This window comes from Nanorana parkeri, unplaced genomic scaffold, assembly GCF_000935625.1.
Source record: "Nanorana parkeri isolate BGI_ZX_2015 unplaced genomic scaffold, ASM93562v1 scaffold504, whole genome shotgun sequence".
Taxonomy (NCBI): domain Eukaryota; kingdom Metazoa; phylum Chordata; class Amphibia; order Anura; family Dicroglossidae; genus Nanorana; species Nanorana parkeri.
In genome coordinates, this window is record NW_017306772.1 from 542,271 (window position 1) to 566,297 (window position 24,027).

General features: G+C 39.2%; 1 protein-coding gene across 1 annotated transcript in view; it reads left to right on the forward strand.

The window, feature by feature from the left end:
• Nucleotides 1–9,182, forward strand: part of INIP (INTS3 and NABP interacting protein) — a 44,846-nt gene extending 35,664 nt beyond the window's left edge. The window contains exon 6 of the mRNA XM_018561152.1: nt 9,172–9,182. The gene's annotated coding sequence lies outside the window, so the exon portion shown is untranslated. The remainder of the gene's footprint in view (nt 1–9,171) is intronic.
• Nucleotides 9,183–24,027: the final 14,845 nt, after the last annotated feature.

Sequence of the window (24,027 nt, forward strand, 5' to 3'; positions counted from 1 at the left end):
TATAATCGCCAAGCCACACATTTCCTTGCTATTCCTTATTACTGTCAAAATTGTCTTTTTTCTGGTTATATCTATTTGTACATATGTATTATAACTGTGAGCACTCACAGTTATACAGATCAAAATAAATAAAAACAATAATCTTTCTTGTTTCATTGAACATTTCTTTACAATTCTTTTTAAAGGAAATTTCTACTAAGCAGAATACAGAGCATTGGTGATCCTTTTAAAAATGCTAGTCGCCTCATTGTCTTTGGCTTCAGTTTTTCTGAGTCACTAAAAGGGGACAAGTATACAGATCAGAATAGACAGAACTACTTATATACGTAGTTGATGTGTCAGTGACTCAGATATTATTAATGCTGAAGTCTAGTAAAAAGTCATGAAATTTACCTGTGATGAAGTGTATCCCACTGGCTTCTAATTAATTTAAAAATACTCCATTCAGTGAAACTGTATCCTACTGACAGTGGTGATCTTCCAGTTCTGCAAGGATGAGAGACAACTGCTGTGATAGTGAAGAATTCTCTAATTTTCCCTCCACTTCATCCACCCTTATCCATTCTGTAAACTCCTTGTATTATTTTTACAGAATGCAAGGTGTTCTGTGAATAAATGAGGACAGAGGAGGGGCCGATGAAGGACAGAATCTCCCCTTGTCCATTCACAGAACACCTTGTATTCAGAGAAAATAATACAAGGAGTTTTGTCAATGGACGAGGGAGGAGAAAGTGGAGGGTGAATGATAGGATCCTTCACTTATACACCAGTTGCCTCTCATTCCTGCAGCACCAGAAGATCACCTCCATGAGTAGGATCTGGATTCACTGAAGGGAGGATTTTTAGAATCGCCAGCAGGGCATTGGATACACTTCACTAGAGGTAAATTATGTGACGGGCGCTGATTCACCAGTATTTTTTTAAGCCTCTTTGAATCTTTGTAACCACATATTTTATAGTTCCTGAAAACAGCCTGCTGAGCCATAGACCAGACAATGTGAATTATGAATGTTATATTAATCTTTCCACCCATGCTGGAGGAATGGGAGAACCATTACCTGATACATGGCTGGAATCTTAATAAATTTGAAAAAAACATGTAGAGGTCAAAAACTTTAGGGCACCTGAAAGGCCCATCCCCACAGGCCTTTAGAGTGATTACATGGGGTTTGTAATTCACACCTACTAAGCGCTATTCTAAAGTTTTAGATGAACATTTTGATTATATAAGTGCTGGGGCAAAAAATCTTGTGGTAGTCAAACTGTTTGATTATTCTTAGTCCTGATAATGGGTACCTTTTTGGCAGTTTTTTTTATCTGTTGTTGACTGCTTGTAAATTCATTGTGATATGCCATAATGTGCTAGATGGGATAATGATGTTAAAAAATTTAACTTCCCAGCTTCTGATTTGTTTTGTCCCTTTGTAGAAAGGTGCCTTCTGAAACAGCTACAAGTCACCCCTTGACAACCATTTTCATGGAGTGATTAAAACATCTCTCCTCAGAAAGTGTAACACGTGGGCACTTGTTTTTTTACAGGGCTGCTTGCCTAGTTATATGTAAAGCTTGCAAAGATTACTTCCTCCCATGTGACAAGGGAAGAATATTCCTTTAATACTTTCACAAGTCAGTACAAGCAATGGCAAGATGCTTTACACCTAAGTCTATTCCTGCAACCTGCACTGCTATGGGATTGCCTCTCTCAGGCTATCTGAGATGTAATTTACATATCCTCTGATAAATCATTTGTAAAACATTGAATATCAGTTATTTGCTGCATGAATACATTTGTCAAGGGACAACTTGTAAATGCCTCAAGGGGCAATTTAGTCTAAAGCAAGATACATTTCAACTGCTGGAATACAAAAACTGTGTATTTATTTTGGGTACCCAGGCCGCATTTGTCATAAGTAATATCTTGCATCACTGTTAGATAAACTGCTGGCAAAGGATTGGTAAAATAAATCTCCCTAGAGAAAAATAAGTTTTATGTGTGACTTGTACAGGATGGGGAATAGTAGAAAAAGTATATAGACTGCAGTGTGGTTTTGATGTATTAAAACTAGGGATGTTCAGATACCAAGTACCGTACTTGGTACAAGTACAAGTACAGATACTTTTCGAGCTCCAAGACTAGACTAGAGAAAAACTCAAAAGTTAGGATGCAGCTGTCATTTTTAAGGAGCATACAGAGCTCCTGGGATTTGTACATTTCTGTTTTAATGTATGATTTGTGTTTTATAAATATATATTATGGACGCACCGATTCAATTTTTTCAAGTACAAGTACTCACAGATACAAGTACTGATACATGTTTGTTTATTGTCATGTGACAGTTTTTCTAAAACAATACAGACTAATGATTTCAGGATATTGGTGGAGCGCCAGAGCTAGATCCCAGCTGCAAACTCTGCAACCCTGGCAGTTCTTGTGAAAATGCCAAGTATCGGCACTGGTATCTGAACATCCCTAATTAAAGCAGTGTTAGTATACTACAGGCTCTTAATACAATCACAATATATTCTCAATCATAATTTCTACTTCTGCCAGTATTGCCAAACTGCTAGTCTAAGCCTAGATTTGTCAATACAAAAGAAGTGCATTTACTCATAAACAGTCTTTTGTATTTTTTAATAACAAAACCAGGAAATAATACACATTAACACACATCTACTGCATTGCATGTTTCATATTGTGTCTGATACATTCTCTAAATTTTTTTTGTTAAATTGTCTTATAATTTCAGATGGAAGGGAAGGATTCAGCTCCAATACAAAGTTAAAGTTAAGGCGAGGTATGGATATTTAAAATCCAAAAGTATTTGGCAAGTAAACGTTTTGGACAGTCACATTCTATGGTCATGATTACTGTCACTTTTCTCTGCTTTTTTTTGATTGATCCCTATTTACCAGGATCGTATTTCTCCTTTTGTGATGCTCCCTTTTACATCTAAATATATACAATCTATTAAAAAATGTATTGGGGTTCCACACCTCCAGATGATATGCTGGTGGAGGGTCATAAAAGAAAAATATAAAAAAAATGATTTGATGTACAGTATGTCGCTCAGATCTCTATTATAACGTGCCTTGTTTAATTTAGTACCATGTACATGATTGATGTACACATACATATCAGATGCGACTGTCAAGGAGCTGCTATATGCAGAACAAAGTATCTTATCAGTAAAGGTTCTCAATTATCCATGTCATGGAAAAGGTAGTACTGTAGTAGTAGTTAGTGACATTGAACTGGTCTCGTCCCGTAATGTTGAACATTCTTCACCACTTATCCAAGTAGCATCCTCTGATCTAATGAGCGCCAGGAACAAACCCCAACATTTATAACTACATTGGTAACTCAATCACCTTAATCCAACCCACATAAAATGTGTTCAGGCATATTTTGATTTTACAAGAACATAATGGGAGATGTGCTGTTACAATTACATAATTCAGTCACCATGGTGTTGTATTAACTGTTTGAGTTACATGACTAAAGGTGTAAACTGTCAAATTGCTGGGGAAGAGATGTTAAAATGGCATTATATGTGGTTGACGCATGGGTATTGATTTGCTAAAGGGATATAGCCTGTTCACATTGCAAGGGAATTTGCATTTTGCAGGGAAAGTTTCCTCTTAGCTTAGTGAAAGTGGTAACATTTCACTTTGCAAAGAATACCCAATTATGTGCTAGGAAAATGTTTAAAAAACTATATTTTTCTTGCACAGGATTGGATGATGAAGTCAGCAGAGCTTTACCTCATTCACTAAGCTAAGGGCAAAATTTCCCTGCAAAGTACAAATTCCCTGTGAAGTGAACAGCCTATTTGCCTTTAGTAAATCAACCCCATGATGTCAAGCAGTGCACACTATACAAAACTTGGCAGAAGAAACATCCCTATTTTGTAAAGTGCTGCGCAAACTGTTGGTGCTATATAAATCCTGTATAATAATAATAATAATAATACAAAGTCCCTTCTGCTAAAACAAGAAAAAACCTCTATTTAATAGCAACTTTTTCTTTTGTTTTAAAGTGATATTCAACCTTTGTTTTGGTTTTTTTTACTTTTTTGTTTATGGGGGCCAGACTTACTATAAAAACTTTTTTTATTCTTTAATTTTTTTTATTTCTTAGCTAGTGGTATCCAAACCGCTAGACACTACCCCCTGTACGGGTGCCACCATCAGCTAGCCGGCTGCTATGGAGGCACCTGTGCATGCACAGTCACGGCCGTGCCCGCACCTAGCTGTGTGGGTCTATAGACACACAAACCGCGTGGCCGGCCACACCCCCACCCTACAGTCACAGTTTGACTGACAGCCCTATGGCTCCTCTGTCCTTAGTACCCTCCTCCACAATCAGGAAGTTTGAAGAACCCCGAGTATTGATGCAAGTGGCTACAGGTAGGTTTGGGAGCACGGGGGTTATAGAAAAATGCTGGGTGTGTTTTGCCCTAATGCAGATAATGTATTGAGGTGAAAAACACCCCGCCTTTAGTACTACCTTGAGTTCCAGTTTTAGGTGTAGGAAGACTGCTGAGTCCTGACCTGCTGAGTGTGTCTTCCTCTGTTGAGCCATTCATTTGTTGAGGGGTGTACAGGTCTTTGTATTGCTCACTACACTATACTGCACATACCAAATTACTTGGCTTGTGTTTGGTTCTTTTGAATGTACACGCTTCTGTCTCAGTGTTGCCTGGCTTGAATACACAGGAATGTGATGATTATTAAAAAGCTTTTCTAACACTCCACCACCTAAGAAATTCATTAACATGTTGATATCATATAAAAAGCTATTTTTAATATTTTTAAATCTGCAACTATTTAAAAAAAAAGAAACTGGTGACTCTGCTAGGATCCTCGTTCAGGCACTTCCTGTTATAGGAAGAAAATGCCCTTACCCTGTCTCTCAGTTTAGCTCCTGCCTTGTGCCCCTGTCACACAGCTGCTGATGGAGATTAGAAGTGGCCCTTTCAACACACATTGAACACATTGTTACAATCAGGAAATCTTCCTTAAGAAATGACCTGAAGCCATCGCTGTAGTGAATCCATGTGGACATGAAGTGGCTTCAAAGAGGCTATTGGACATCAGCAGCACAGGGATTCAACAAAGCATGAAAAAGTATATTATTAAAAAAAACAACAACAAAAAACAATTGTTTATGAAACACAGTGCTTTAGCTAAGTTAGGCTGCAATTACATCTAAGTGTGAGCGTTTATAGGCAATTTTGGAGTATTTTTATCTTTCACTTTTTTTAGGATGTATTCAGGATTAAATGTTTTTATTTTAGTCAAGGGAAGGTTAGGTACTAGAAGAAAGTGATGGTGGTTTAGTCTTGAAAAACGCTCATTTTCAGGTGTATTTAGGTGTTTTCATGTGCTTCCATTGAAGCTTATGAGGTCAGACACAATGAATTCTCCTTCAAAAGTAGCTCAAGTCGTTTTTGATCTTCAGGTGTCAAGCTACACATGCCTGAGCACTCATAGGTATACAGGCACAATTTAAAAGCATGGGATTTCAGTTGTTTGAGCGCTGTGAAGCTTTCAGCTTCAAGCTACAAACCGCTTAGGTGTGAATCAGGGGTAAATGTTACTCTGTTACATCTACTTTAGTAGTGCACTGTTATCCAACAGTCAGGGAGTTAAGCAGCTACACTACAGTAAAGACATACTTAAAATGCAACAAGCAACAGATGTGTAAACTTTCCCAAGGAAATAAACTTACAGGCAACCATTCTGGCTGTTTTCAGCTGTTGGAAATATTAGAAAAACTGTCCTGTTTGCTAGTTATCTAATCCAAGACCAGGGGCAATGACAGCATCTCTCATCTCCTTTCAGCCTTGAAATAAATATTCTGGGTCTGCATAGCCAGCCTTGCAAATTTATAGAACACTCTGCAGTGCTTTGAAAATGTGCTGCCCTGAAGATAGTCAAATTGCGTTTTCACATTTGTCTAATTTCTGTGGGCTGACTAAGCACGGATCAATTTTGTTGTCATAGAAGACGAACCAGACATGCTACGATATCGCTTTACTAATTCCAGAAACTTCATGCATGCGTGCAGCTCAATCCAGAAGACCTTTGAGCCCAGGCTACATGATGATGGTGCTCCAGGAGGCACCCTGGGTTCACAGGAAGTAGCTATACCACTAGCCATTATTCCACCCTAAAGACTTTTGCCATCTTCCGGCATCTATAAGTACTGTAGTGGACAGCACCAGATTGAAGGTGAGTATTGCAGGATAAATTCTTTTTTATTATTACAGATGGAAGGCAGCATTACAAAAATGAAAATATTGGAGATCTACTTTAATTCTCTACATCCTTCAGCTTTTTTTAATATTTATTAACATGTGTCAATTGACTTGTTCCAATTGGGCATTCAGCGATCTTCAGTATTTAGGCAGGATGAGTTCATACACACGTGCAATGTATCCCTGGGACTTAATTGTACATGTTAAAGTGACTCTAATCTTAGGAGTTAAATCTTAAAAATGCATTCGGTTAACTTACCTATTGACAAAAATGTATCTTATTTGTGTATCGCTGTATTTAGATCCGCACATCATCTCTGAATTTTCGCTAACACAGGCCTTCCTTCTGGAGGGTGGCTACTTTTGTTCCCCATGTTCCATGTTTTTGTTCCCCATGTTTTGTTCCCTGTGTGTGTTGTAAAGTAGCCACCACTCCAAGCTTGCTTCTGTGATGGACTACAATCTATGTACAAATTAATAAACTAAATGTGAGATTGTAGTCCATCACAGGAGTGAGCTCAGAGTGGCACACACAGGGACCATGGGGAACAAAAGTAGCCACCCTCCAGAAGGAAGGAAAGTGCCAGCACCAATTCAGAGATGATTTGAGGATCTACTGCCAAGTGATACACATATAGGTACTTGAATGCATTTTTACCAATCAACTCCTGAGTTTAGTGTCACACATTTTAGTTTAGTGTGAGATTAAAGACACAAATGTTTTTCTCCCTCCCCCCCATGTTGCTTTAAGGAATTACCTTATGTGATGAGTCTTAATCTGATCATCTTCTTCCTTCCACTTGTATTCAGCAATTCCTCCAGCGCTAGTGCTGGTCTCTTATTTGGCGCAGACTGCTGTCTCTTCCTGTCCCACAGGATCCGTCCGACGTGCACGCTCCCAGCTGCTTGCATTCAGCTCCACTGTGTCTCTCCTCTTCTCCCCGCCGAAGATCTCTACTGAGCATGGGCCCGCCCCATCATCCTGCATGGCTGCTCGAGAAGCTTCAGATCTTTGGACGGGAGTGAGTGGCGGAGACACAGGTAAGTTTTTACCTTTTTAATATCCTTTTTATTTTTTTTAAATGTTTTTGCATATATCTACTGCTTGTTAGAAGTAGATATATGCAAAATCAAAAGAGACTTTAATTCTACTTTAACGTTTATTTATTCAATTGGTTACTTGCTATGAGAACATGACCAGAGATGAGCAAACCAAAGGGTAAGTATCGTAAATCAATATGGATTCACTTCTCCTGGATTTGACTTAACAAGAATCCCTGCAGGTGCTGCACAGATCTAAAGACCAGGTGATCCATGGCAAATCATCACCATGTACGATTATTCTTGTATAGCGGGGGGTGTCTTCTCCCACATTGACTACTCAGTGTGAGAAAAAACATGCTGGAAGTTAGGTTTTCATAACTGCTGCCATTCAGTAAAGCTGCTAGACCCTTTCAATGACTCCTGTGAGGACCACAAGGCCCCTCCCTTAGTCTTATAGTATTATTTTAACTATGGGTAGTGTAGAGCAGGTTGGCCCTTAACTTTATCACTGAAATAGGCATTAGGGACATAAAGACACATACTGAAGCAATGCAGAGTAAGTAAGAGTCCTCTTTGCTTAGTATATGTGACTGTCAGTCAAGTGTCCATTAAACTATAAAACTTCTTACACAAAAGTATCTTTATAACCAAACATGGCTGTCATTGATGTGTCTCTGGACAGTAAACAAAAATAAATAAATGAGGAAGATCCTCTATTGTCCATACAGCTTTTTTCAAGCTTGTTAAACCTGAGCAGAATAAGGAATTGAAACTGTCTTACCGCTTCAATCAACTAGAGTTTGGGTGAAATAGAGACATTGGGGTTGATTTACTAACCTTATAAACACACCACGAACATGTACTGTATACACCTATGTAGTGTGTTCTCTCCCAGCATGATCTATGGGTGGAATCTAAACACCTTTGTAGTGTGTACACACCCAGCAGGTGTGTTGTGCAAAGCCCTGCATGAATTGCAAGGTGATGTTGTGTAAATTAGCTCTATGTTGTGTTGCTTGCGTTGATGAATGCGGGAATGTAAATGCATGAGCTAACCATTTTTGTCTAAACTGTGAAGCAGCATTATATATGCATCATGTGCATGATTTTTCCATATATGGCATTAGTAGAAATATGCTTTTAGAGACTTTTTGGTTGATAAATACGTTTTGCTGTGTTAAAATCACACACACCTGGTGCGTGCGTGTGTTTAGGTTAGTAAATCCCCCCATTATCACCATACTGGGTATAGTGACACGAGCTATAAAAAACAAACATCCCTCAATTAATATACTGTGAGGTACAGCCCTGTTTTTTATTAAACCACAAATACAGTATTTGTACATGATTGGTATGAAAGATTAATTACTCTGTATTACATTTACATGCCTAAAATGGATTGCTTATTAAATGTATGTCTGTCCAGCACTGAAATTTAAATCTGTCATGTCAAAGTCATGAAACCTAAATTAAGGTTTAGATCAGTAGATAATTCCCTAGTTAATACATTGAAAACCTTCACTTATGAATGTAAATTGTGATAGCACCATAAGATCGTCTTCTAAGGGCTGGTTTACGCCATAGTGAAATCCATGAGTTTAATGCACACTATCAAACAGTGCATGGTACCACACACTAGGTGCACTGTTTTGTCATTTGCCATTTATCTCCCGACGAGAATGCTTTGCAGTAATGCATGCACTACTTTTTTTATCACTGCACAACACAACACACATTATTTCTGTACTGCACAATGCTGCAATACTTGCCTTCCAAGAGGTTAGTTGGGGTGCCATTCAGAATGAATGGCAATACAGTGCACCAGCGCACCTAGTTTGTTTGAAGTGCACAGATCCCTTGTGTTGACACAATTCTATGGTGTAAACCGCCCTTACATCAGGTCACATGATCCGGAAGTCTTGCTTCCTATTTCAAAAGATGTTGCTTAGGAGAATGTTTGCCGCAGAGGCTCAAACGTTTACTGCCCACAGGATCTGTCAAGACTGTACTTTTGTTACCTGATATACAGTGGGGCAAAAAAGTATTTAGTCAGCCACCAATTGTGCAAGTTCTCCCACTTCGACAGCTCTTTGGTCTTCACCATAGTGGAGTTTGGAGTGTGAGTGTTTGAGGTTGTGGACAGGTGTCTTTTATACTGATAACAAGTTCAAACAGGTGCCATTGATACAGGTAATGAGTGCAGGACAGAGGAGCCTCTTAAAGAAGAAGGTACAGGTCTGTGAGAGCCAGAACTCTTGCTTGTTTGTAGGTGACCAAATACTTATTTTCCACCATAATAAATTCGTTCCAAATCAGCCAATTTTTTTGGATTTTTTTTCTCATTTTGTCTCTCATAGTTGAGGTCTACCTATGATGCCAGTTACAGGCCTCTCTCATCTTTTTAAGTGGGAGAACTTGCACAATTGGTGGCTGACTAAATACTTTTTTGCCCCACTGTATCAAGAATGGTAGCTACAGATCAATAATATATAAGTATGGATTGCCCCAGATAAAAAAAATTATTTGTCTTCACTTCAACTTTATGTTACAGGGATGTGCATTTTAATTTTCTTTTACATTTCATTCATAGTGCAACACATCCTTTACTGCACCAAGTACATACTGTTGATCTGACAGATTAAATCTGTAAAGAATCTGATCTGACTCCTCCTACAGAAAAGGAGGAGGTCTGATAATCAATGTTGGAGAGAGGAAATATGGAAGATCAAGTGGATGACTGAGAGCACCAGTGTCCATCTATAACAAATTTATTTCTAAATGTTGGAATCAGAGATCCAAAACACACCCCCTTCAGCAGAGATTAATGAGAGAAATTATGTATGTGGACAACAATCCCTGCAGCTTCAGAGTTGTGATGATAGTACTTTAGGCTTGTCAGCATCTGGTTTGGCATGGAGCGTTTTGGACCTCCAAGTGGCTACTGTACTTTAATGTGCCCTTACCATAATGGAATAAAGTTGTATCTGGACTTTTTCAATTGGTGTGGCGCTTCCATGCCTACATCTACTGTGTTCACCGTTGAGCCAAGGATACTGTGGAGATTCTTTGGCTGCCCATTAGCCAGATCACACATACTCACATCACTTAACTGCTGCTGAATGAGAAACACCATAAGAATAACCTTACGGGTCCAACGCACACTTCCAAATAAATTTCATTTCCTCGAACCAATGATCTATAAAGTGGCAAAATTATAGACTTGTCCCTGCAATACATCCCCTTCTTAATACAGGACAAGACCCTGCTAGCTTCGTTTACAGCAGACTGGCACTGAAAGCTACCTTTCAGTTTGTTGTCTACAATGACCCCCAAATCCTTCTCCATTTCTGACTCCCCTAGCGGCATACACATAATTGTATAACCCATTTGTCGATTTTTATGTCCAAAGTGCATTACTTGGCATTTATCGACATTAAACCTCATCTGCCACATTAATGCCCATTCCCCTATTTTATCCAGGTCCTCCTGTAATGTTATAATGTCTAAGTCCGTGTCGATTACCCTCCCAATTTTGGTGTCATCCGCAAACGCAGAAATATTAATTAACACCCTCCCCGATGTCATTAATAAATAAGTTGAACAATATGGGACCCAGCACAGAACCCTGAGGCACACCGCTCATTACACTAGCCCAGTCTGAAAAGGTGCCATTTACAGATACCCTCTGGACCCGTTCCCGTAGCCAGTTCTCTATCCACGTACACACCACCTCATCTATGCCCATAGCCCTCAGCTTATGAAGTAAGCGTTTGTGTGGTACCGTTTTACAGTATTTGTTTTACAGTTTCTAGATAGTATTTTCTAGTTTTCATTTGTATATTTGTGAAGCTCTTCAGCATTGTAATGTTGTCAGTAGATTACATAACATAAGAAAAATGTCACTGAAAATCGAATGAAAATATGTTCTTAATTTCAATGTGGGGGATCCTGAAGTTAAATACATGTATTTAGGGCAGACTGTAAATTTATGACTGTGTAGGCTCAGAGCTGAAGTATGTTGAATTCTTATTATTGTATTTAGCAGAAGAGATATATGCAGATTTATGCAGCATTAGTACACATAGTTATTCATTTGAATAGGTTTAGGCTAGCCGGTTTCATGCTGCAGCATATTGAATGAAAATACATTTATACTTCATGAAAAGTAATATATATTTGAATATAACAGATATGAATATATGAAAAGGTTAAATAAGGTTTGTCTCAAACGGGTAAATCTACTCTTGTATCAAGATTTTCTTTTTTTATTCCATCACTAGAATGACAAAGCAGAAAGAAAATAAATTTTATGTTCACTTTTTCCTTCTTTGGATATTATTATTATTATTTTTGTTTAATTTTGTTTCCAATCAGTTTTTATTGATGAGCCTTATTAAATATACCAGAAACGATGGGCTGCTTTTCTAAAGACAAATACGCTGTTCACTTTGTAGGGGATTTTTTTCCTTTGCTTGGTGAATGTGAGGAAAAATCACTTTGCACAGAATCACTGTGAGAAAAATAAAAAATAGTATGTTTGCTTGCACATGACTGGATGATGGAAGTAAGCAGAGCTTCAAACTTATTCACTAAAGTAAAGGGAAATTCCCTTGCGAAGTGAACAGCCCATTTATGAAGCATGCACAAACTGAAACCTGACAACTTCTGAGATTATGTATCTAAAGGCAACGCTTTTTTTATATTTTTGGATAGCATTGAAGATTTTAGACTCTGTTCAGTTTTATTGCTGTCTGTACCCTTGATGGGAAAATTCACTCCCCTTTCACACGGGCAGTCCGATCGGGTCCGTCTGTCATTTTTTCCAGAGGAACCGATCAAATGCCCAATTTTAGTCTATGGGCAGCCGTTACCCCTGACTCTGGCCAGGTCCAGAAAAACAAACGGGTTAGAGATCTCTTTCGCCGGACCTTATCATGCCGGATCGGGGGTAATGTGATGTAAACGGACACATGTCAGTTTACATCTGATTCCCCATAGACCGACATGGGTTCCGGTAATTTCAGACACAGATGTCACATCGGAGGAGGCTCTGATCAGGAGGGAATCCGTGCAATTCTGATCCTGCTGAATCTAACAAAATGTAAGCCTTTCTAGGCCCTGTTGGCACCACCCAGCTTGAACAATGAATATTATAAAATGAAAGTAGCCAGGTGGAAAATTGTCCGGCCAAACAGCGGCTGCATCCAATAAGATGCACTTACTGTTAAGGCATTCAGAGAACCATGTGTGCTGGCTGTCTAAATATAAAAGCCAGAAGGAGGGATTCCTCCATCCATGCTGATTTCTCTCATTCAACCCACCTGTAGAAATGTTTCGTAATGACAATCTACAGATACTTCTAGACCTGCTTTTTATTCTTTAAATACCTTGTTTTTCTTTTCTTCTCTATTCTTCTGACAGTGGACATTTTTACTAAGGGCAGATTAATATATCTCCCTTTACATCCTGGAACTCTGGCACATGTGACTAGGACATGTGACCATGCACATAATGTCAGGGAGGAAAATGCCTTTCCCTGAGATCTCGTGAGATTTCCCAGCAATGCTCTGCTGATGCAACCTTCCCAGGATGTAATGCTTGGGCACATTACATCACTTTTGCCAAAGAGAACCAGGAAGTGGGAAAAAAGAAATTGTAAGTAAAAAGAAAGTATGTTTGTTTAACTAATGAATGTAAGATGATTTTATATAAGCATGCAGAGCTGTATGCTGATGTGATTTTCAGCCAAAGGGGGTAAAGGTCCACTTTAAATTCTAGAAGTTCTTGTATGCCTTTATTTTCCCTATTTCCTTTTCCACTGGTTTTATATACTAAAAATCTTGATGTCTGGAATAATGATGAGTAGTGAACATCTTTTAACTAGTCTAATTACAAAAAAAGTTTAATCCTGATTTTTGATAAGGGTGTCAGGTCACACTACTATAACATCTGATTACTGTAAGTGAGTCTGTTGATAAATTAAGCATTCACGGTCACTTACATACTGACAACTCCAGAAGCCCACATGATATTCCTGAATGCAGAACATCCCCAAACTTCAGAAAAGTGAGTGATTATGATCTGGAATCTGCAGCCAGCTCCCACAAGCCTACCCACTCCTTGCTATTTGTTTGTTCAGCCATTCTTCATACTGATAGGCCAAGGAGACAGGCCAGAGCCACAGACCACAGGGCATAAGCCCTACTTTCCTTCTTCCTCATCAGCTTTTCTGGGGTCAGTGGGTGCTCTAAACATGGACACCATGCAGACATGTAGAGATGCCAGCTACATGTATGTATGTAGCATGTAAATGTAATCAACATATTTTTGGTTAAAGACTTAAACATTTGTGTAAGGAATTATTCAACATTAAGAACTTTTTAATTGAATCCAAAATCATGCCTCACTGTATACAATTATCTAAGACAATTTGCATTTTGCAAATCTTTTGCAATGTTTACCTGGAGATCCTACCAGTTACAGCACTTCCTGTTGTATGCTAAACTGCAAGCTCCTTCAGTTGGCTGTTGGGCTGCCAAACTGATAGGCAGTAGGTTGGGCTGCCTAACTGATAGGCAGTACAATGGCCAATTGAAGAAGCACGTACTTCGTAGGGTTTATATAAACTTTAATTGCTACTGAACATCTATGGGGAGTGTTACATCATAGAGCTCATCCAAAGAGTATATCCATGTTTGCCCATGGGAAAGCACATGCACAGTGAATTTATACAGTATATTTATTATAAACTGAATTGATAAAGAATTTTAACAGTGACCTTATGTTTTAAATACATTACCTAAAAAGCAGTAGTAGCTTTGAATTTTTTTTTTATTATCTACCCAAATGTTATGCTTTCAATGCCATGAGCAGAATAAATCATCTGTAGCTTACAGCTGAAATAGCTGTATCTGCATGAATTATCACACCCTGCATGGTGTCCTGTACTGTATAGACATATTATTGGATATCATGTATGTGCTGTACCCATTTATAGGAAATCGCTTGTGGGTTTATTTAGTAACTCATAGAAATCCAATTTATTGAAGTCACTTTAAAAATGAAATGTATTTAAAGGAGAACTATGGGGTCAGTGTTTTTCCCCATAGTTCTCCTTAGGGTAACGGGAGGACACAAACTAGCGTCCTCCCGTCACCATGGGTTACCATACTTCTGTTATCTCTGTTAATTCTTTTATGAGAAAGAGAGTATACATTGTTTTATAGATCTTAATTCTTTCTTGCAGCTTTCTTCACCAAAAGATCATTTCTTCCAACTTATGAAGAAAATAGTAAATACGGTAAGTAGTTAATACTTTATAAGCACATACTCTATACCTAAGTATCCATTTTTGTATAATCACAAATTCACATTACAAACTGGTGTATGTACTCTTTAAAATATTATATTACATTTCTTAACTTCTCGGCCACAGTGAGTCTCACAAAATATGATAAATATCATTAACAAAACTTTGTCGCAGTGTAACTTAAGCATTTTCTGCTTGGTTATCTTCCCACTGAAAGTATAATTTGCAGCAAGCAGACAAATGCTAGGCATTTGCCAAGAGAATGATTAGAGCCACAAAAGAGGTACCTGGCAGAGCAGTGTTTAACAAGATACAGTATGCTGACAACCATTGGCTATTAGAAAGTGGTGCATAATATAGTAAAGTATAATCTATATTATATGTAATATAGCTAGGAAATGCTGCTTGGGATGATACTTTTAATATTTAATTTAATATTCTATCTTCTTTAGACATATCAAATCCCGGCAGTAATAAGCTTCAGGCCCTGCTCAAGACTAAAGCAAAAAGCCTTAACCCCCAAACTATTCATTGCTCCTGTCCCTATACTGTAGTAGGGACATCTGCAGTGTTCAGATGTGTCCCCTGCACTCCTTACAGTGGTCAGAACCTTTAGTAACAGTGGTGCTTGCAATGATAGCCACGGATGGTGCCGTGCACATCAAGCATGTAGAAAGTGAAGTTCATCAGCATTCACAAAAAAACATTGAATCTTAATGAAATATTGAAGAAAAAGGTCATATGTATTAATCAGCCAACGTTTAGGGGCCATGCAGGGTCTTTTCCTCAGGTCAACATAGTGACTATGTTACCCTGATGAAGGGACCCTGCATGACCCTGAAACATAGGCTGATTAATACATGTGACGTTTTTCTTCAATAAATCACTAAGATTCAACATTATTCTGTGAGTGCTGGAGAGCTTCGCTCTCTATATCCTATTGTCCTCTGGTGACGCTAATGAACAGGGTAACTGTCAAAGTAAAGAATAACACTGCAAGTCACTTGTATACCCTGTATTCTGATTCTTTAAGAAAGTTCACTGCCTTTTGGTTAAAAAGAATAAGAGTCAGAACCTCTGTCAAGTTTTTATTGAAGTCTGTAAGCCTGTTTGGGAGATTTTACCTACCTTTGTGTCTATTAGGCTGGTGTCAGACAGAACAAGAAATCACAAGAAATGTAACCAACAGGAACACAGATACAGTTAGAATCTTCAGTCAGTTTTCTTTTGCTGTCTGTACCCCCTTAGGGGAGATTTATTTACACTTTCTTGTCACTTGATGGGTGCCAGGCAGCACAGGAAGTGAGAAAAACCTCCTCAATAGTGACACCGGCAGCATTTAAAACTAGAAAGAGCTCCCAACAATTCCATACCTTGAGCTTTAAAGTTTGAGTTTTTATTTTTATATTCACCCTACCTGGCCACTCCTGGACAATTGTGGATAAATCAAGTAATACAAATTAATTGGGTAGGGGTACAGGGTTTCCTGGGAAAAATCACAAGACACTGTAGCTCTGACAGTAGGAATCCATCATCTGTCCTCTGCATGATTTGTATTGGGAAACTGTTCAGATCAATTGTATACATCTACATTTGACATATTAGAATGTCTAATTTGGGTCAGTAAGATATATATCAGGGTTTGCAATAGTAATTGTGTAACACGTGTGGTGATAAAAGCAGTGAAGCTTTAGTGATCGTTCAAGTGTGCCTATGCAGCATGGTTTTTAAATACAGAATTGGATAAATACAATCATGCAATCTTGCACCTCTTTAACCCATCAGTGAGTAGCTTTAGTATGAACAACAGCATTGGTGTATGTATGTTCCATATAAATTCCAGTCTAGGGAGTACATAGTGAACAGTGCTGTGGCTAAAAAAAATCTTTCTCACCCCCCACCTCCACCTTTACCTACTGATACTTACATTCCTGGTGCTTGCTGACTACTTCCTTGCTTCATCAGAGATCTAACACTATATAAGTTTTTCCCCTTTCTCCTCATGTGACAGTGTTCATATAAGGAAATTAGGTGCTCAGGCCTTAGCATTACTTCCCCTATACATGAAAGCTCCAAGCATTTACCAAAGGCTCTGAGGGAGCAATGGAATAAGAAAGGGAGGGGGGCAAGGAGCTGATCTCCCTCCCTCCTTCTCCCGACGCCCTCCCGAGCCGGTCCCGGGCCGCAGATGGGCTAGCGGATCCCGGAAATGAAGGGGGGGGGCGCTCCGAAATTCACGCCATACAACCGATCGGTGGCTATAGAGCCGCTGATCGGTTGTATGTGAAACAGCCGTTAACGGCTGTAGTAACGAGCGGGTCACCTTTAGCTATATGATTCAAGTAGCAGTCTCATATTATAAATAGTGACAACAACATGATCAATCACTCTGTCATGGACCAGGAACTCTCCCTCCTTGAATTTATGAGGAAGCACACTCAAAAACCCCTGGCGGGGAAGCATGGGGAACCATACTTTCCTTGGACTCTTCTGAACCCTGAGTACATGGAGACTTACACTTATATATATATACCCAACATGTTCAGGGTACATTACTTTTAAGAAAAATGCCATCTCCCTGCACATGCATCAATCTAAAAATGGAAATGTGTATTATTGTTCATGGCTAGGTTCGGGGCCATACACAGTAAAAACCAGGTGAAGGTGGGGTATTCTGTAACCTTCAATAATGAAGCAATGGTTAAATGTGGAGGGTTGGAAAGAAGGGGAATGCATATTCTCAATATAAAAAATAAACACTGATATTTTATTCTTCAAACCATATACTGTGCCAGCACTCATTGTTACTTTGTTTTTACAGATTGTGTCATTTATTTGTGTTTACCCGGACTGGAGCAATGCACAACAAATGGTTTCCCAAGAAACGGGTATCAGTTTATAGGTACTTTTTTTATTTTTTAAATATATATTACCACTAAATATGTCTCTATGCAGTACTAAGGGCACAATGTGTATTGGCTGTTCTATGTATGTTCTTTACCAGTTGAAGCCCGGGGTGTTAAACCCCCTTTCTGTCCAGGCCATTTTTCAGTATTCAGTACTGAAGTTGTTTGACTGACCTTTATTCAACCATGCAATGCCGCACCCAAATTAATTTTATATCATTCTTTTTGGGACAGATAGAACGTTCGTTTGGTGGTATTTGCTCATTTTTTTTATATGTGACTTTCATTTTTTAAATTTTTTTTTTCTACACTTAACTCTATTGCTATCACATTGGGGGTTAATTGCAACGGTGTGGATGGCAAGTGGTTGAAGTGGAACTAGATCCAACAATTTAACTGTCTCCCAAAAAAGTTGCATTCAAGGCATGCCTCTTGTAATAACTGTCAAGGTTGCCAGTGTGCTTATTTCAGCTCACAACCAAACTTTCAAACCCTCAAGTGGCTGGTGTCTTATCTGATCACATGTGCAGCACCATGCCAAACCGCATATCTAAATAGAAGCTAAAATGGCACCTACCTCAGCTACAAAGGAGGAGGGTTTAGTTGTGCTTTAATGTATACAGTATAGTAAAGCAATTTGCCCCAGCCCTAATTGATCTCATTTGGCTTATTTTTGTGCTGCATGAACATAAAGCATAAGATACAGGCAATGTGGGTGGAGTGGGGGGGGACCTGAAGGTATTCTAAGGGGGTTATTCACTATTGAGCCAAAGGATACAGCCGTAGCTTCGGCTGATCCTTCGGCTCTCTTCGGCCGCCGTAGGGCTTCTGTATGGGCTATTCACAATAGCCCGTACAGCAGCCAAAGGCAGCCGAGTGACTCAGCCGAGCTGAAGGCATATGCTTCGGCTTGACTGAGCCGAAGTGACCGTCGAAGTGGGGCGAATGGCCGGTCGAAAGCAAATGCAAATGACAGCTGGGCAGAGCCACCTGTGATCTCATGGCTTGCTCCGCCCAGTTGTAATGACAGATCAGCATCCCCAAATGACCTCGGGACGTTGATCTGTCATTAAACAATAACAACTGGGCGGAGGCGGTCGTGACATCACAGCCGGCTCTGCCCAGTTGTTATTCATTGGCCTTGAGCAGCTAGAAGACTCTAGCAGGTGCTGGCCAATAGGAAACAGTTGGGCAGAGCTAGCTGTCACTGCTAGCTCCGCCCAATTAATTTTCTTTTACCGGCATCTATGCCGGCTTTAACCTCTTGCCGTCCGCCCGTAGTAAAAAAACGGACGGACGGCACTGCAGCATCATCATTTTCTTTTATTTCTTTTCTTTAACCACTTCCCAGCCAGCCGTTGTAAAAAACAGGCAGCGATGCCTATTAACATACTATAAAGTATAAAGCCGGCGGATCGCTTGTATGAGGTCCCTGTACGTGCGCCCCCTCCGCGGCTCCCCCCCTCCTGCTGTCATGCTGGTCCCGGGCTCCGCTGTGCCCGGTGCGAGCCTGGGACCAGCATAGTGCCACTCTGACAGGGGATCAGAGGGAGATCGGTACACGAACTCCCTCCGGTCCCCTCTCCGCTGTCAGAATGCGGAACTGATGTATATTACATCACTTCCGCATTCTTGTGTCACTCTCCAGCTTCAGATGCTGGAGAGAAGCTGATGAAGCAGATCTCTGCTTCATCAGCTTCATCATCAGCTTCTATGGGGGGTCCTAGGTGACATTAGGGGTCCTATGATGTCTCCATAAAGAGGACCTGTCACTTCTTTTGCTATCACATAAGGGGGTTTCTTAGCCCCCTATGGGATAGCAATACAGTTAAGTGAAAAAAAAATAGGAAAAAATGTTTTAAAGTTTCCACCCAAAAAATGTAAAGTTACACATAAAAAAGAATTAAAAAAATATATATTTTTTTATAGTCCCCCCCATACATACACGCATGCAAACAGGCGTTGGGTGCTCATACGTGCGAAAACGACGATTGCGCCCATTACGCCGCACATGTTACATATCGCCGTGAACGTCAGAATGAGAGCAATAATTCTAGGGCCATCAATCACTGATAACACTAAACTGATGAGCAGTAAAAGCTTTTAAAGCGTCGCCTATGGCCAATTTTGGGTATGGTAGTTTTTTTGCGATTTCGCTGGTGCACGCAATTTTAAAGCTTGACATGTTTGGTGTCTATTTACCCGACGTGACCCCGTCTTTTATATTTTACCAAAAATATTGGTAATAATCATTGTTTCCTAATATAATGAGAAAATTACTTTTTTTTTTCACAATTTTCAATAATTTTTCCTTAATATAGTAAAAAGTAAAACCCGTAGGGGTGATTAAATGCCACCAAAAGAAAGCTGTATCTGTCCCCAAAAAATGGTATAAAATTATTTCAGTACAGCGTTGCATGACGGAATAAATGTCATTCAAAGTACCGCAGCACTGAATACTGAAAAATGGCCTGGCCAGGAAGGGGATCTAAACACCTGGTCTTCAAGCGGTTAAACTATTTTTATTATTGTTAACATTTTTCAACACTTAAAAATAATTCTTCTACTTTTTTTTTTCTTATTTAACTTATTTTCTATTCTGCTCGGTACCTCGGCGGCATTCAGCATTTCACTTACTGGCATTCGGCCCCTATGAGAATAGGGGCGAACAGCAACAAGTGAGCTGCCAGAGCTTCGGCTCAGCCGGTCCAGATGTTGGATCGGCTGAGTCAAACTCCTTTTGCACTTTGGCTCAGCCGAACATGCAGAGCATGTTCGGCTGACCGAAGGCAGCCGATGTACGGCTGAAATCAGCCGTACAAGCCAGAAGTGAATAGCCGAACAGCGTTCGGCTCACTTCACTTCAGCTGGGTTATTCAATCAGCTGCCTTCGGCAGCTTTGTGAGTAACCCTACAAGAAACACAGTTTGGGTGGAATTACCCTGTAAACTATGAGAAAGTAGTCAGTAAAAAAATATTAAATGGCTGTAGGGAAATTTTTTATTTCAAAACTGTAATAACTTGCAAGTGTTTTTGTTGTAGGTGTTGATAATGAAGATATCCAAGATATTCAATGTATTACTCAATTTGCTCACTGTGCTATCAAGTGCATGAACAACTGGAACACATTTTGACAGATGGCTAAAAATCTCTCCAGATGTTTGATTTTTTTTTCATGATATGTTTATTTTAAAGCTACTATCCATTAGTAGCAGAAGTGAAAATATTCTCTGTTTTTTTATTATTCAGATACAATACATCCAGATAATTTCACTACTACAGATAAATGAATGTCCACAATTTTCCTAAAGTTTTGAATTGTCAATATTGATATACAAATATTTCAGAATATAGTCTATAGTATTGAATCTGGGATATTTCACAGTCTTTGATAGAGCCTTTGAAGAACATTAGATTGACTAAGCATTTAAACAGTATTTCACAAGCTTCAAGAACCTTCCTGAAGATGACATACTGTGGAACCTGTGCCCCAAAAAAAAGCTGAGTGGAGGGCAAAGAACTAGTGACTAATACTGCCTGTAGCCTCCTGCAGTTGATCCTTAGCCCATTACAGGCTTAAGCTGGCCATGCATGGGTCAAATTTTGGGCAAATCCTGCTGAAATTTGATCTATGAGTGCCTCTGTCTGAACCCAGCTCAGCCACCCCACTCCTTTGACAAAAGTCTTGTGTCAATTTTTGTCGAAGGAGCCAGTCCAAAAATCCTTGGCCGAACAGCGACTGCATCCAATCAGATAGGGGCTCTGTTGTGAGCGACGATTCCTATTTAGCATTAATAGGGAAATTGATGGGTTTCTCTTGTTCAGCCCTGGGCCATGGCTACCTTTCCCATCACTTTACTTCCTCTTTTTAGACTTGTGATCTGATAAAATGATGACTGGTGTGCTAATGATCAAGAGGCAGCAAGAAAGGTAGAGAAAGCATAGGTCCACAGAATGAATAAAGTAGGAACAAAGGGATTCTTGCTGGTGAAGTCTAATCTCCAGAAGACCCTCAGAAGAACAACTTACAGCACAGTAATGACATATCAAACTGTCAGTACATTGCTCAGGGAGACACTCCGCATCTCATGGGAATAGCAATCACCAGACAGGAATGAGTGGAATATAACTTACATGACCTCAGACCGCAAACATAAAACGACAGAACTAGGGTTGTCTAGGGGCAGTTACATGTCAGGAAGTTCACTTCTATTTTTTTAGGAAGAATACAAGGCAGTTTTCAAGTTACTGCTTAGCCTCAAGTAACCATTCTATATATTCCATATAAAGCTCATCACACATATTACAATCTTATTGTACAAACTAGGGTACAATAAGATTGCACACAAGATTAATGTAGTGCAAAGGCCCTGCCTGAAGGATGTAAATGAATTACATAGTTTAAGTAGGTGTGTGGCCAGGCAGTGGTGAAAGTGGATACAATTCTGCAGTGCACTAAAGGGATCACCAGCCGGAAGAAGGAGGTCCTGAATCCTATATACGGTAGATCTATGGTTAGACCTCATTTAGAATACTGTGTGCAGTTCTGAAGACCTTATTTACAACAAGATATTGATATGGTGATAGTCTTCAGAAACGGTGAAAGGTCTGAAGGAGAAAACTTATTGGGAGAAACTGTAGGAACTTAATATGTACAGTCTTGAGGAAAGAAGGGTAGGGGGACATGATTGGAACCTTTAAACTGATTTTACTTTATTTAATTAAACAATGGGATGCTGCAAAGTTTTCTAGCAGTCTGATTTCCCCCATCTTCCTCTAATTGGTATACTGTATTGCCCTTTATTCTTGGCTGCATATGAGGAACCTGCCACCTTTAAATATTGGGCCTCCAGGGGCATTAAATATGCCCACCAGCTGTTTATTGACTAGGAGATTAGGTCATTTGAAAACCTTGGAAAATCATGTACGATTCTGATCTCTACATTTCTTAGCTATGCCCAAATCAAACACTTTCATGGTTCTCTCATTTGTGCTCTTACTATATACCACTTATCATTGACTAGATTTGAAGACAGATGCTTTCATTTTACCAAATCCACTGGGCTAATTTCTTCTTCATATTGGAGCCTCATCTCTACAAAGGTGCCCACACAATATGCCTGTATGTCAAAATTGGAAACAATTGTGTGGCACACTTGACAGAGCAGATTGGAATGCAATCTGGCTGCATGTAGCCAAAAGCTCCTCCAATGTTATTGCATTGGAAAATCTTATACGGTTTTAATGAGCTGGTTGTTAACACTGGATAGGATTGCAATATATATTCACACAGCCTTCCCTAACTGCTTTTGGGTTGTGCCTCTCCTGGATCAATGCTGCATATTTAGTGAACTTGTTCTAAGGAGCAAAAATTATGGATTTGTGTATACAATCTCCATAGATCCCTTCTTTATTGTGACCTCCCCCATAAGCTTATGGGAGGTTCTCTTGAATAAGAAACCATGAACACTGCTGAAAGCCAAAGCTAAATTCTCACCCTTCATAGCCCAAAGCAATCCTAAATGACTCCCATGAGAATCAGGACTTTTTATACATTTAGCTCACTAAGGTCATTCTTCCTACCCCTACCTCCTTTTTGCTTCTCTCCTCTCCTTTTCACAGGGATTGCAATTTCCTTCCATTTCATCATTTCTTTTTCTTCAGGAAGTTTTCTTCTTTACTGCTTGAATTGTCAACATACCACCATGATGTTTATTGATTCTATCCGAACAACCACTGTTCATATACTGATCCATATACTGATGTATGCTATGCCTCAGTTACCTGAATATGTTCATTTAGTCCTAATTCATGTTGTACCTCACCTCTACAACTTTCATTGTGAACACAGTTTCTATTGCTCTCTGTATCCTCCTGTTTTGCAAAACCAAATAAAACTCTTGTGAAAAAAAGTGGATTTCTCTTTTAAAGTTAACTGTGGAAGCTGAGCTCAAAAATAGGCAGGCAGGGGACAAAGGACTTATCACTCATCTGATCTTTCTCCATTACTGACTTACCATCATGGTGTGTTCTGTGTCTGTGTCTCTGTATGGCGTTGGCCATCATGGTTAAAACTAACCCTGCCGCTCCGTGTAGACAGTGAGAGGGGAGAGCTGTGCTCTTCCTCTCTTACCTGTCACAGGAGTTCCAGCCCAATGCTGTGCTAGAACTCCTGTATTGGAGGTGATAGGGTCAATAAAGAGAACCTGTCACCTCCAATTGCTATCACACAGGGGATTGTTTCCTCCTGTGTGATAGCAATAAAGTTAGGTGAAAATATTAAATTGGTTAAAATAAATAAATAATATGAACTGATCAAATAAAAAAATAAAAAGGTGATTAAAAAGTAAAAAATAATAAGAAACAAATTATTACAAAATAAGAAAATAATTATAAAAAATAAACAATAATAAGATAAAAAAATGATAACAAATAAAAAAGTAAATAAGGTAAATAAAAATCTAAAAATAAATAAATTGAAAATTAAATAATTAAAAATGAGAAAGAA